At 36.8% G+C, this 16,444-nt stretch overlaps 1 long non-coding RNA gene across 1 annotated transcript; it reads left to right on the forward strand.

Annotated features, from left to right (window-relative positions):
- Positions 1 to 6,073: 6,073 nt before the first annotated feature.
- Positions 6,074 to 9,402, forward strand: LOC141511447 (uncharacterized). Its single transcript, XR_012475334.1, has 3 exons — positions 6,074 to 6,209; positions 8,544 to 8,584; positions 9,319 to 9,402. It is a non-coding gene; the product is annotated as an uncharacterized LOC141511447 (long non-coding RNA).
- Positions 9,403 to 16,444: the final 7,042 nt, after the last annotated feature.

Consider the following 16,444-nt stretch of genomic DNA (forward strand, 5'->3'; position numbering starts at 1 on the left):
ATCATAACACAAGAATATTTTATGTAGTGTCATTCCCTTAACCAGTTGTCTATGTTTCAGAGTAGATATTGGCACCACTCACTTGTAAAAAGGGCTCTAATAGGCTTCAGTTGTCTAGAGCAAATACTGAGGTTCCAAAAATAACATTTTTATTTTCAAATAACATTCTACAAATTCAGAACAGTAGAAATGCAAGTTAGCAGGGGACTTCCACTCCCACATAGGCATGATTGTGAACTCTGCCATGTCTGATGATAATAAGAGTCATCATAAAATGTTTACAGTTCTCCTACCACATTCAGAGGAAATGGCTGTAAAAAAAAAAAAAGAGGAAGAGAGACAAAACTGTTCTGTTGGGCTGGGCCTGAAAGCCACAGACTGAACTATCATAGCTATATTGAAGAAACAATTCTCTTAGCTCTGTTTGATCCCAGGCAAATAGAATAAAGACTTCTTTGAATAGTCAGTCATGTCTTAGAACTCTACATAAAGGGCTAGGCCTGCAATCAAGAAGATCTAAATTCAAATTCAGCCTCTGGAGCTTATTAGCTGGATGACCCTTAGCAAGTCACTTAACCTTAGTTTCCTTAATTGTAAAATGAGGATAATAATACCTACCTCCCAGGATTTTTGTAAGAATTAAATGGGGTAATATTTGTAAAGCATTTTGAAAATCTCTAGCATATAGTAGATATTATATAGACACACACACACACACACACACACACACACACACACACACATATATACACACATACATACCTTCCCTTCTTCACATATTCAAAGGGTATTTTAGCTAGAACCATGATCATCATGAGAAATTTTTCTGTTGAGTGGAGGAACAAAATCAAGCTGCTAACTCGGGAGAAGCAAAAAATTTTTACCTAAAGTAAAATTAGGATCAAATAAAAATCATAGATCCAAAGAGTTTCTGCTTTTCATAGGAAGTTCCACTGTTTAAAGATAGTATTAATATCAAGTTCACAGTATGGCATAATATATAAAAAAATCTATCTTTTGTACTCATACAAAGTGTTTATTAAAAATTTCTGCCTCTTCAGACTGGCCAATATAACCAGAAAGGATCATTATTGGAAAGATTGTGGGAAATCTAGGACACTAATACATCATTAGTGGAGCTGTGAACTCATACAACCTTTCTGGATAGCAGTCTGGAATTATGCCCAAAGGACATAAAAATGTGCATACCCTTTGATCCAGCAATACCCTGAAGAGATGATGAAAAAGGGTAAAAGCATCACTTGTACAAAAATATTCATAGAAGCCCTGTTTGTGGTGGCAAAGAATTGGAAATCAAGTAAATGTCCTTCAATTGGGGAATGGCTTAGCAAATTGTGGTATATGTATGTCATGGAATACTCTTGTTCTATTAGAAACCAGGGGGGATGGGAATTCAGGGAAGCCTGGAGGAATTTGCATGAACTGATGCTGAGTGAGATGAGCAGAACCAGAAGAACATTGTACACTCTAACAGCATCATGGGGTGATGGTCAACCTTGATGGACTTGCTCATTCCATCAGTGCAACAATCAGGGACAATTTGGGGATGTCTACAATGGAGAATACCATCTGTATCCAGAGAAAGAACTGTGGAGTTTGAACAAAGACCAAGGACCTTTAATTTAGGGGAAAAAAACTGGTATCTTATTGTCTGATCTTGCTACGTCTTATACTTTATGTTTCTTCCTTAAGGATATGATTTCTCTCTCATCAGATTCAATCTGGATCAGTGTATACTATGGAAACAATGTAAAGACTGGAAAATTGCTTTCTGTAGGGGGTGGGGGGGAGAGAAGTAAGATTAGGGGGAAAATTGTAAAACTCAAAAATAAATAAAATCTTTAAGATAAAAAAATTAAAAAAAATTCTGCCTCTTAACAAGTTCTAATGTAAACATCAATCATCACAAATTAATAATTTTTAGAACTAACAGTTATATACTGGGATTTTACATAATATATATTGACCTTTTTATGTTGCTCTTGAGTCTTCTATTTGAATATCAAATTTTCTATTTAGCTCTGATCTTTTCATCAGGATTGCTTGAAAGTCCTTTATTTCATTAATATCCATTTTCTTTCCCTGAAGGATTATACTCAATTTTTGCTGGGTAGTTTATTCTTGATTATAATCAAAGCTCCTTTGCCTTCCAGAATATCATATTCCAAGTCCCTACTCCTTTAATGTGGAAGCTGGAAAATCTTGTGGGATATTGACTATGGCTCCATGAAATTTGAATTGTTTCTTTTTGGCTGCTTGAAATATTTTCTCTTTGATCTGGGAGCTCTGCAATTTGGCTATAATATGCCTGGGAATTTTCATTTTGGGGTCTCTTTCAGGAGATGATCAGGGGATTCTTTCAATTTCTATTTTACCTTCTAGTTGCAGGATATCAGCATAATTTGCACTGATAATTTTTTGAAAACTGAGACTCCTTTTTGATCATGACTTTCAAATTGTCCAATAATTCTTAAATTATCTGTCCTTGATCTATTTTCCAGGTTAAATTTCCTTCTTTTGACCATTTTGTTGTTTCTTGATGATGCTTGTTCATATCCTTTAGTCATTTATTTAACAGTTGGGAAATGTGAACCAATCTAGACTTGAGAATGGATATAATACCTTTTTAAGCAACAACTAAGTTAATTTAAAGACAAAATTTAGAATATTATTCCTATTAAATATTTCTTTCCATCATCTCTTACAATTCATTAATGGGTTAGATGTATATACTATAATTTATTATATTTAGTCATTCTCTAATTAATGGACACAAATGTACTTTTTTCCAACTTTTTTTTAATACTGAAGAAAGCTGCAAAGAATATGTTGGATACATGGGTCCTTTATATTTGTCTTTGATCTTTTGAGGATATTTATTTTGTTGTTTAACTACTTTGTGTATAATTTCAAATTCTTTTTCAGAATAGTTAAAAAAATGAACAGTTCTACAAACAGTGCCTAAGTGTCCCTGTTCTATCACAGACTATCAATTGATTTCTTTTTCATTTTAAAAATTATAAATTTAACAAATATGAACTAAAATAAGACCTTCCATATATATGGTAGAATGAGGATGGCATATAAAATGCAAATATTATGGGAGCTTGCTTATCTTTTTAACTACATAATAAATTCAACATATTATTTTCAAAGTTGTTCTGCTCATTTGTGTTTCTTTCTGGCTTTCCTTCTGTTCTCTTCTATGCTTTTCAAAAATGTGTTTTAATAATCCTTTTTCTTTTTCCTTTCTTTTTTCATTCTTATTTCTAGCTCCTTTCTCAACACTTTACTCTTTTCTTGGTCTGTTAATCAATAAACATTTATTGTGCCTGCAATGGGCCACACATTCTGCTAAGAGATGAAGATATTTCCCCATCACCCCCACAAAAAAAGGGCAAAAGACAGTCCCCTTCAAAGAGCTCACAGTCTAATGGGGGAAACAATATGAAAACAATTAAGTACAAATAATCTACAATCAGGATAAGAAGAAAATAATGAATTGGATTTTAGAGAGATTAGGAGAGACTTCATGTAGAAGAAAGAGTTTAGCAGAATTTAAAGGAAGCCAGGGAAGCAAAGAGACAGAGACTAAGAGGAAGAACATTTAATATGGGGGACAATTAGTGAAAATATCTGGAATTAGGAGATGGGATGTCTTATTTAGAGGCTAGTATCCCTGTATCAAAGCATATGTGAGAATGTATCAAGGGTGACACTGGAAAATTCATTTGGGTGGGTTATAAAGGTTTTGAATGACCCAGAATTGTCATTTCAATCTGGAATTGATAGGAAGTCTCTGGAATTTATTGAATCAGGGAGAGTGAAGTGATGACATGATCAATCCTACACTGAGGAAGATCATTTGGACAGCTAAGTGGAGGTTGTGAGAAGAGTGGCAAACCAACCAGCAGGATATTGGAACAGTCAAAGTGTGAGGTGATGAGGGCCTACATGAGAGTGGTGGTACTATCAGAGGGGAGAAAATGTAAATAAAAGAGATACTTAAAGTAAAATTTATAAGCTTTGGTAACAGATTGGATATGAAGAATGAGACAGAAGGATAGATGGATAGGAGTTTGGGATGACACCTTGGTTGTGGGTCTGGGAAAATGACTAGGAGCATAGTGATGTCTCCAAGGAAAAAAAGAAAAATTTGGAAATTAGGAGGATTTGGTGAGTAAGGGATAAGATAATGAGTTAATGGTGAAGGAGAGAATCTGGAATTCAAAACTGGAAAAAATGAATGTTACAATATTTTACAGGTAATTGGGGAAAAAAGAAAATATTAAAGTTTTAAAAGAGGAAAAAAGCACTGTTAAAAAAAAAGAAGTGGTCATTAAAATAATGAGAGTTGATGAGGTAACAAAATGAAATAGCACAGGAGATATAAGGTTAGGAGATGGAAGAAGGTACAAAAAAGACAGATTGGTCAGAGAGGTATGAGAACTGGGAGAAAGAAATATCAAGAAAACTTTGAGAGGGGCAGAGCCAAGACAGGAGAAGAGCCTCTTCTAGCTGTTCCCTCCATAATATTTCAAAAATCATAAAATTATGGCTGTAACTAAATTTCAAGAGAGAGAACCCACAGAGGGATCCAGTGAGGCAATTCTCTAGACCAAGGTAACCTGGAAAATAGTGGAAAGGCTCTGCTCCAAGGGGTGGCCTGCCAGAGTAAAGGAACTTCAGCCTTCCAGAGGCAGCCCCAGGGCACCTGGGAGCCACATCTGAGGGCAGCAGGGTCAGTTTCCTGACCTATACCCCCGGGGAGCACTGGCACTATTTGGAAGATCAGGGAGGGACCTCTGCCAGAGTGAACACGTGAAGTCCAGCCCTAAGGGCACTCAGCAAGCAGCCCAGATCCAGGAAATGGAAGCAGGTGGCAGTAAGCAGGAGCCCCCAGGTAACTGAGCCTTGAGTGCTCAGCCTACCGAAGGCAGGGGAATGGAGAGAGATTTCTGAGATCTGTCCTCTGTACCTGGAACAGGACTCTGGGGCTCTGACCACATTCAGATCCTGATCACAGTCTAGGCCCCCCATAGAACAGCCCCCCCACCTCATCCCCATGGCAGAGGGGTGTACTTGTGTTCATTCACACACCAGGAGGGAAGTCAGAGCTTCACACACTGAGATTTTTGTGGGGGGGGTATGTCCGAATAATACTCAAAAGCTCAGGAAGCACCCCAAAACCAGGCACAGGCTGGGGAAATGAGTAAAAAAAGAAGAACATCATTGAGAAATACATTGTCTGTGATCCCAAGAAGGATCAAAATACTCAATCTGAAGATGAGGAAGTACAAGCTTCTGCATCTAAAGACTCCAAGAAAAACGGAAATTGGGCTCAGGCTATGACAGAGCTCAAAAAAAGATTTTGAAAATCAAGTAAGGGAGATAGAAGAAAAATTGGGAAAGGAAATCAGAGAGTTGCAGGAAAAACATGAAAAAGAAGTCAGCAGCTTAGTCAGGGAGATCCAAAAAAATGCTGAAGAAAATAACATGTGAAAAACCAGCATAGTTCAAAAAGTTATTGAGGAGAAGAATGCTTTAAAAAGCAGAATTGGCCAGATGGAAAAAGAGATAAGAAAGCTTTCTGTGGAAAATAAATTCTTCAGAAGTAGAATAGAGATAAAGGAAGCTGTTGACTTTGTGAGAAGTCAAGACACAATACTTCAACACCAAAAGAATCAAAAATTAGAAGAAGATGTGAAACATCTCATTGAAAAAACAAGTGATCTGGAAAACAAATTCAGGAAAGATAATTTAAAAATTATTGGAATACCTGAAAGTCATGATCAGGAAAAGAGCCTTGACCCCATTTTTAAAGAATTCCTACAGGAAAATTGCCCAGATAGCCTAGAAGCAGGGGGTGAAATATAAATTGAGAGAATCCGGCAATCTCTCCTGGAAAGAGATTAAAAAAAAAACAACCCCCAGGAATATTGTAGCCAAGTTCCAGAACTCCCAAGTCAAAGAGTAAATATTACAAGCAGCCAGAAGGACATAATTCAAATATCGCGGAGCTGCAGTCAGATTAACACAGGACTTAGCAGCAGCTACATTAAGGACTTGTAGGTCTTGGAATATAATATTACAGAAGGCAAAAGAGCTTGGAATGCAACCGAGAACCAACTACCCAGCAAAACTGAACATTCTCTTCCAGGGGAAAAGACGGACTTTCAATGAACCAGGTGAATTTCAATCATTCCTTTTGAAACAACCAGAGCTGAACAGAAAGTTTGATCTTCAAATACAGGACTCAAGTGAAGCATAGAGAGTGGAGAAGGGTAAAATATGAGGGACTTAAAGATGATGAACTACATGTATTCCTGCATAGAAAAATGATACTGATAATTCTCGTATGAAACTTCTCATTTAATAAAGCAAGTAGAAGGAGCTTTTATAGATGAAGCACAGGAGAGAACTGAATTTGAAGATATAATATGTTATAAAAATGGAATCTGGCTAAAAGGGAAATGTAATGGGAGTAAGAGAAAGCAGAGGTGGAATAGGTTAAGATATTTCATATAATAAGATTTTTTTTGGTTGCAATGAGCTATTGCAATGATATGGAAGGGGGAAAGGCGAGGAGGAATGAGGGAACCTCCACTCTCATCAGAAGGTGGCTCAGAGAGGAAATAGCATATATACTCAATGGGGTATAGGCATCCCGAGTAAAAAGGAGAGAAGGGGGATAGGGGGATAGGGGGATAGGGGGAAGGGGGGATGTGAATGATGGAGGAGAGGGTGAACTGTGGGAGAGAATGGTCAGATATAACACATTTTCTTTTTTACTTCTTGCAAGGGGCTGGGATTGGATGGCCTGTCCGGAACCTCAGGGCTGGGTGGTTGCTGGGCCTTAGGGGTGGTTAAGTGAGCTCGGGGCCTCTGGCCCCATGGCTGGTGATCAGTCTGCTGCACCACTCAGCTACCCTACAACACATTCAAAAAGAGGGACAGACTGAAAGGAGAGAGAAAATATAGTTTATGGTAGTGGGGAGGTATGAATGGAGGGAGTTGTGATCAGCAATGGCAACAGTGGAAAAATATGGAAGTAGCTTTTGTGATGGACTTATCATAAAGAATGTGATCCACCCAGGACAGAGCTGGTGGTGTTGGAACACAAACTGAAGCACATTTAAAAATTTTTATTTTTTTCTATTTCCTTTACTTTATTGCTCATGAAGATCTATATTTTTGGTGTGGGGGGGTATTATGTTTACTCAAACAAGAATATTTTAGTAATGTATAAAAATACACCATTTGTACAAAAATTAAAAAATAACAAAAAAAGAAAAGAAAACCTTGAGTGTCAACAGTGTCAAAGACTGCAACGGAGTCAAGTAGGATGAGTACTAAAAAAAAGTATATTACACTTGGCAATTAAGAAATCATTTTGTAATTTTGGAGAAATCATTTTGGCTGAATGATGAAGTTGGAAGCTGTATTTTAGAAAGTTAAGAGTGAGAAGAAAGGAAGAGAAGATATCTGTTGTAGATGACTTTCTTAAAGGGTTTGGCAACAAAAGATAGGAAGGATATGGAATAATAGTTTGGATGGATAAATCAAGCAAGATTTTTTTGAGAATGATGAGAATGATACTTTTAGGCAAGAGTGAAGAAGCCAATAGAGGCAATCCCTTAAAGAAAACAGATCACTTGAACACTACAAGAGGGTTGACCTTAATAAGAAGGACCATCTCATCATGTGAGACAGCATTGAAGGGGGAAATAGTGGTGGAAGGCATCAGAGAGACGTGAGATTAGAAGGAGAAAAGAAGAGGGAGTTTTGGATGAATGCTCTCAATTTCAGTAAAATATGAGGCAAAATTCTCCAGTTGAGAAGGGAGGGGAAGGAGAGCTAATGAGAGTTGTGAAGAATGAAAATATTTAGAAAAGTAACTATGGTGAGTGGAATAGGGAAATATAAAAGGATCGCATCTATTAGCAACAAGAGTTCGATTGAGGTTATATAATATATTTGTGGATTTAGTCAGCAACGTTGAGTGATTTTTCTCCTCTTTTGTTCACAGCTTATGTGAAGGAATAAAAGCAGTGAATGAAGGGAGTGATCCAAGGCTGTGATTTTGCAGGGAAATCAGAGGTGTGATAAGGGGGCAAAGGACTCAAGAGGACAGGGTAAAATTGAACTGGTTCCCCAAGGGGTCCAGATAAAGAAAGAAGGAAAATGTAGCTAGTGCAGTGTTGATGACCTAAGAGAGAACCTAAAGGATGGAAGGATTGAATATCACGATATGAAGAACAACATTTGCTAAAGGAAGGCAGAGGAAGAAGTGGAAAATAAATAGATTATAATCAGGTAAAAGCATTTCAGAATTTATAAACTTGAAAATGTGATGCAAGATCAAGGGTATAACCATCTTTGTAAGTGGAAGGGGAGCAAATCATGGGAAATTAGTAATCTGAGAAACTAGGAGATGAGAGTATTTGAGGGAGTGTATATGTGTGTATGTAAACATATATTTTCCATATATAATGTATTCATGTTTTTTGAAATCCCTAAAGGAAGGACAAGAGTTGGGGAAGACAGAAAGATTGTGAGCCAGGTATGTAACTCAGCAAGGAAAGAAGAGGAATGTTCTGAAGGTCTATAGATGACAGCTACCAGGATTTTGAATGGAAAGTATATACAAATTGTTTGAACTTCAAAGGAGGAGAGGGTGTAAGTGATGGGTAATGATGGTAGTAGAATCTGGAAATGGTAATGGCCAGCAAGGAATATTCTAACTTCTCTGTCGGTGAGCTAAGGGAAATGAGTCACCAAAATATAATTATTAAGGGGTAATGTGCTTTAAAAATAATAATTCAAAATACCCTACTTCTCTATTAAACTTAATGCAATGGAAAGGGATGCAAAACAACGTTTAAAGACTCACAACAAATAGCAATGCAAATAATTCTCAGTTAAATAATATGTAAATTAAGCCAGAGCTTTTGCAAATATGTATTTTTATACATGTATTTGCACATTAGATAAAAGACATGCTATTAGTTATGTCCATATTTGTGATCTTCGTAGACTTTGAGGGGTTTTTTACATTTTATTTTTTTTATTTTCAACTTAAACACCAAAAACAAAGAGCATTTGCAGCATGAAAGCAACTGAAGACACAAGAACCCCTAATATGGCACTCTTTCCTAATCGGAAGAGTTCAATGTCCTACACATGACAGACCAGGGCAGAATTAGAAAGAATATATATATATATATATATATATATATATGTATATATATATATATATATATGAAGGAGATTGTCAGGTTCTTCCAATCTCTTCAGTCTCACAGGCTCTGCAGTTACTTCAGATGTTTCTGACATCAAGATTTGGGATGAAATTGAAGCTTTGGAGCAGGGAGTTTAAGAATCTTTGTGGGTTCATTTTGGGTGAAATCACCAGACTTTCTGACTCAGGAAGGTAAGAAAAAGCATAGATTATTTTTTTTAAGGTTTTTTTTTTTTTTGCAAGGCAAATAGGGTTAAGTGGCTTGCCCAAGGCCACACAGCTAGGTAATTATTAAGTGTCTGTGACTGGATTTGAACCCAGGTACTCCTGACTCCAAGGCCAGTGCTTTATCCACTACACCACCTAGCTGCCCCAAGCATAGATTTTAATTTACAGGTTGCAGCAAAAGTTCACAGGTTACTACAAAAAGTTCACAAGTTATTAACACATTTGAATTATTATAGGAAGAAGTAGGTATAAAATTTGAGTCATTTTGTATCTATAATTGTGTAAATTCTAAATAAGTGGCTAAGCAACTAGCTACATAGTCCCATGTTAATCAAAATCCTTTAATCACTCACCAATGCCACAAGAATAATTAGGCAAATTATGATAAAGATTTATGACACTAGGGTATGATTCCTTATCATGACACTCTTGGTTTTGGTCCTAAGGAAAGAAATAAGCAGTTAGAAATAGAATGGCTTATTGTCTATCTTGAAAATAATCTTAAAGATAAGATCCATTTTCAGCTAGTGCATTTGTTCATTTAAAATGTGTCTGAAGATTGAAAATGTTTTATTTTAAATACCTATCTGGATAGTCTAAAATTGATTATTCAATATATGTATTGCATTTGAATCCATATTCTTATAAAAGTTATTAATTTTTAGTGGAATTTCATCCTCTAAATGAGGGCTTGAATAATGCCAAGTATAAAAAAAATTGGGTATCTGAGTTTTCTGTATATCAGCATAGCATTGGCCAGTTCCCTGATCTAAAAGGTTACAAATTTCATTTTCTAATACTATAAACAGGTTTGACCTGGTTCATTTGAAAAGAAAAATTCGATATGGTATTCTTTTCTAAAAAATGTTATCAATTATTTTGTATTGATAAAACTATATAGTAAACATTCCAAATATACATTTCAATCTTTTGGATTACAAAGATAATGCATATGTGATGAAAACTAATAAATTACACAAACTGAAACAAAACCAAATCTCAAAAACACTTTATCTATGATGGTCAAGAGGAAATATATTAAATCACAACTTTATTTACAAAAATACTCATCAAGCATTTTTTTTTAGTTTTTTTGCAAGGCAAATGGGGTTACATGTCTTGCCCAAGGTCATACAGCTAGGTAATTATTAAGTGTCTGAGACCAGATTTGAACCCAGGTACTCCTGACTCCAGGGCCAGTGCTTTATACACTACACCACCTAGCCACCCCTCATCAAGCATTTTTAAAAATAATAGCTGCCTCAAGATTACCCACATACTAAATCTTAACAGTACAGCTTGTTTTATTTCCTTAAGTTAAGATAAATTGGGATAATTGGGATAAAACCAAATTTACCGATAAGTAATAACTACTTTTTCCCCCAAGTACTACTTCTTAAACAAAATAAAACAGGAGATAGCTATCAAACAATTTTTAGTGGAAATATATATATAAACTTCACTAAGGTCTCTGGAATAAAGTTTGTTTATTTTAAATGAAAAAAAATTACCCAATGTTTGTAAAAGTACATTTTAAGTATATTTGAGTTGTTGCTTTTACTCTGAGTATGTGAGTGCATACTAATATGTTATCAGGGTGGTATTTCTTCATTAGATAATCTAAATGGATTTTGCAATATGTGATCATTTGAGAAAGTTTATTTCTATTTTATCGTGTTTAAATAATGACCCACACTTCAGATACTTCTTTACTTGATTGTTGGCTTTGAAAATTCACATGGTGGGGAAAGAGCCCAAGTCACTTACTACCGGCTCCAGGAGAAGGATCCAGGGCCGAGTCTAGGACATCACCCCCTTCCTGGGCAAGCACCTAGGTGTAGAAGAGGTTCTGATTGAACAAGCTGGTTCAGGTGCAATTGAAAGCTTTGAAGATGTGGGACACTATCGATGCCAAGGAAATGCTCAAACAGTGCTACATTGGGGAAATCCATCCAAGTGACCGAAAGATGAAGGATCTGGGAATTCAAGTTCAATGTTCAAAAGCTTCTGGTCAAATTGGATTATCCCTGTCCTGGGTGCCATCCTCTTAGCTGCGATTTATCAATTTTACATGGCAAAGCACAGATTGTCCTGAGCCAGTCTCAATGGAACCTGGAAAGTGAACATACTAGAGAGAGTAAATTTGTGGTCTTGCTCTAATTGTATTGCTGGATCTCTCCCCCCCCCCCCTTTTTTGAATCCTGCCAATTTTATTGCCCCTCCTTGATAACCACCAGTCCACCTCTGAACTGGGAGAGCAACCCTCATCCTACAGTTGCAATGCCTTATAATCTTTGAGCATTCCATTCTCTGATTCTTCTTTGTTTCCTGAAGTTTTTGTAAATAGTTCTTCATTCTACAATTTCCTGTCAGCCAGTTCAGGGAAGTGAAGAATGTCATTTGAATGTGTATATGTAAAACAATTCTGTGCTTTTACAGAAAAAAATTCTGTTTACAGTGTCTTTCAATAAAAATGTCTGCCTTTGGCACTTTGAACTTAGAGTAGGCATTCTCAAAAGAAGGTCAACAAAATACCTGGTTTTCAGGATGAGAGAATGTTTATTCTTTTTTCTTTCTATCTTGATAGCTACTTTTAAGCAAATACCAATTTTTTAAAAATAGTCTAATTTATTTCCATTAATTTTGTTATTCATTTTAAATCGAAGTGCATAGCTATGTTATCCAAAACAATTTTCTAAATTTATCATTTTTAAGAATAATGTATCCTCATTTCCCACAAGAGTGACCCTTGGCTTCTGTGGTCCCTTTTTTTCTCTTTTTAAAGTGGTGTTTGAAATAAGCTCTCCTTTTTGGATTAGAGGAATCATTTAGGGTTTTGGTAAGTTTTCATAGGAGCCTTGAAGGACAGCTGGGTGTGGAGGTGGGAAGGAATGATAGAAGGCTTGGATGAAAAAGCTGTTGAGTTTCTACTCTGGATAAGTGATTTGAGGAGGAAGCAGTAACCCAGTCCTATAGCTTGGTACTTATTTCTTTTCTGATCTATTAAAAAATGTTAAGCTGGTGAGCTTTCTCAGGACATTTGTTTAATTTAGTAGATTTTGGAGGGATCCTGATTGCTTAAGAGACTGTTACTCCAAATGTATCCATGATATTTGGGATGGGAAATAATTGGTTTGAAAATCTGGCATTTGAGGGGCAGCTCATAATAATTACCTAGATGTGTGGCCTTGGGCAAGTCACTTAACCCCATTTGTCTTGCAAAAAAAAAAACGTAAAAAAAAAGAAAATCTGGCATTTGCAGGTGGGGTAAATAAGAAAATATGTTTGCATTTATGCTTCTCTCTTTCACCTCTGTGGCTCCCAGGTATTTGTAACTATTCCTCTTGGATTGTACTAGAATAAAAGGAACATCCTGTTTAACAAAAAAAGAGAAAGAAAGAAAATTCACATGGTGGTAGTAAACAACTTGCAGTTTTTATAAAATCCAAGAAAATGAACTATTCCCAAATGTCTATTTCAGTGTGATGGCCATAAAAAAATCTGAAAGTTACTGGAACAGATGAGCTGATTCAGAGACCTATAATTATAGTTTCTTTGCTGCTGCTGGTTTCTAATAAGAAAAACAAGTTTTTATAAAGAATAAAGGTTTCTTTTTACAAACCAGGTGAAGAGGTTGAAATAAATACATTGGGTTTTTTTTGCCCACTTCAAATCTCTATATCCCTAGCTTGCTTTACTGGGTCTTCTAGCTATGACAGCTGAGTAGTGAATAGGTCAATATTCCTAAAATCAACAGAAAACAAACCTGACCAAATGAATATTGATTCAGGAATGCCTTCCCTGCCAAAGTAGTAGTTTAACCTACTGAATAATTTTGTCTCCTATATAGTTTTCTTTCTCAGAAAGTAGCATAGCTTTCTTTTTCATTACTGAAAAGATAGTTTCCATATTTCTTTACTTCAGCAAGTTATGGTCAGTTATTACCCAAAATCTCATTATCAACTACTGTATATTACTGGCTAAAAAAGAAGCACCTCCTAGAATGAAGGCTTGGAGAGCAAACATATACAATTTATGACCTATGCCACAAAACCAAAAGATTATTTATCTTTTAAAAGAGTTTTTGAATAATCTTCACATCTTTGAAAGGCATTTCTTTTTTTTCCTTTATTAAATTTTTTTTATTTTTGTACAATTGATTTTTTTTATATACATTATAAAATATTCTTGCTTAAGAGTAAACATACCGGGGCAGCTAGGTGGCATAGTGGATAAAGCACCAGCCCTGGAGTCAGGCGTATCTGGGTTCAAATCCAGTCTCAGACACTTAATAATTACCTAGTTGTGTGGCCTTGGGCAAGCCACTTAACCCTGTTTGCCTTGCAAAAACCTTTAAAAAAAAAAAGAGTAAACATAATACCCCCTCCCCCAAAAAATATAGACCTTCATGAGAAATAAATAAAAGAAAGAGAAAAAAAAATGTGTTTCAATCTGTGTTCAGATACCATCAGCTCTGTCTCAGGTGGATCACATTCTTTATGATAAGTCCATCACAAAAATTACTTCCATATTTTTCCACTGTTGTTGCTGATTGTAATTCCCTCCATCCATAACTTCCTACTACCTTACATTATATTTTCTCTCTCCTTTCACTCTGTCCCTCTTCCAAAATGTTCTGTAGGGTAGCTGAGTAGTGCAGCGGACTGATCACCGACCGGCCCTGGGGTCAAGAGACCCCGAGACCACATACCACCCCTCAGATCCAACAACCACCCAGCCCTGTAGTCCTAGACAGGTCACCCAATCCCAGCCACTTGCAAGAAGTAAAAAAGATGTTTTATATCTGACCATCCTCTCCTATGATCTACCCTCTCCTCTATCACCCACATCCTCACCCTTCCTCCTTCCCCCTTCTCTCCTTTTTACTCTAGATGTCTATATTGTATTGAGTGTACATGAGGTTTCCTCTCTGAGCCATTTCTGATGAGAGTGAAGGTTCCCTTATTCCCCCTCACCTTCCCCTCTTCCATATCATTGTAACAGTTCATTATAATAAAATAAAAAAAATCTTTTATATGAAATATCTTAGTCTATTCCACCTCTCCTTTCTCTTACTCCCAGTATGTTTCCCTCTTAGTCATTGAATCCATTTTTACAATATAATTTATCTTCATATTCAGTTCTCTCCTGTGCTTTATCTATAACAGTTCCTTCTACCAGCTCTATTGAATGGGAGGTTTCATATGAGTATTATCAGTATCATTTTTCTATGCAGGAATACATGCAGTTCATCATCATTAAGTCCCTCATAATTTACCCTTCTTGTCTACCTTCTCTATACTTCACCTGAGTCCTGTACTTGAAGATCAAACTTTCTGTTCAGCTCTGGTTGTTTCAACAGGAACATCTGAAATTCCCCTGGTTCACTGAAAGTTCATCTTTTTCCCTGGAAGAAGATGTTCAGTTTTGCTGGGTAGTTGCATTCCAAGCCCTTTTTCTTTCCAGAATATTATATTCCAAGCCCTAGGAGCCTTTAATGTAGTTGCTGCTAATTCCTATGTGATCCTGACTGCAGCTCCACAATATTTGAATTGTGTCCTTCTGGCTGCTTATAATATTTACTCTTTGACTTGGGAGTTCTGGAACTTAGCTATATTATTCCTGGAGGTTGTTTTATTTGGATCTCTTTCCAGTGGAGATTGGTGGATTCTCTCAATTTCTATTTTGCCCTCTGCTTCTAGGCTATCTGGGCAATTTTCCTGTAGGAATTCTTTAAAAATGAGATCAAGGCTCTTTTACTGATCATGACTTTTAGGCATCCCAATAATTTTTAAATTATCTTTCCTGAATCTGTTTTCCAGATCAGTTGTTTTTTCAATGAGATGTTTCACATTTTCTTCTAATTTGGACAATTTTGCTTTTTTTTTTTTAGGTTTTTGGGTTTTTTTTTGCAAGGCCATGGGGTTAAGTGGCTTGCCCAAGGCCACACAGCTAGGTAATTATTAAGTATCTGAGGCCAGATTTGAACTCAGGTACTCCTGACTCCAGTGTCAGTGCTCTATCCACTGTGCCACCTATCCGCCCCCCAATTTTGCTTTTTAAAGCATTCTTCTCCTCAATAACTTTTTGAACTGTTTTATCCATTTTACCTATGATGGTTTTTAACATGTGATTTCCTTCAGCATTTTTTTGGATCTCCTTGACTAAGCTGCTGACTTCTTTTTCATGTTTTTCCTTCGTCTCTCTCATTTCTTTTCCAAATTTTTCTTCTATCTCCCTTACTTGATTTTCAAAATCTTTTTTGAGCTCTATCATAGCCTGAGCTCAGCTTTCATTTTCATTTTTCTTGGAGTCTTTAGATACAGGAGCTTATACTTCCTCATCTTCAGATTGAGTATTTTGATCCTTCTTGGGATCATAGACAATGTATTTCTCAATGGTGTTCTTTTTTTCTCTGTTTACTCATTTCCCCAGGCTGTGCCAGGTTTGGGGGTGCTTCCTGAGCTTTTGAGTATTATTGGGACACTCCCCCCCCCCCAACAGGGATCTCAATGTGTGAAGATCTGACTTCCCTCCTGGTCTGTGAATGACCACAAGCATACCCCTCTGCCATGGGGATGAGGTGGGGGGGGGGCCTGTTCTATGGGGGGCCTAGACTGAGATCTGGATCTGAATGTGGTCAGAGCCCCAGAGTCCTGTTCCAGGTACAGAGGAAAAATATTGGAAATCTCCCTTACCTTCAATGGGCTTCAGTTGCCTGGAGGCTCCTGCTGGCCCACTCCACACTGTTTTCTTTTTCTGTTTCCTGGATCTGGGCTGCTGGGGCTGCTGCTACTGGGCTGACTGCGCTGACTGCAGCAACAGCCCTGATGGCCTGGGCTTCACACACTCACTCTGGCAGAGGTCCCTTCCACTGATCCTCCAATTTATGCCTGGTGCTCCCCGAGGTGTAGCTCAGGGAACTCTGAAAGGCATTTCTTAAGAAATGTAAAG

This window comes from Macrotis lagotis, chromosome 2 (assembly GCF_037893015.1).
Source record: "Macrotis lagotis isolate mMagLag1 chromosome 2, bilby.v1.9.chrom.fasta, whole genome shotgun sequence".
NCBI lineage: Eukaryota > Metazoa > Chordata > Mammalia > Peramelemorphia > Peramelidae > Macrotis > Macrotis lagotis.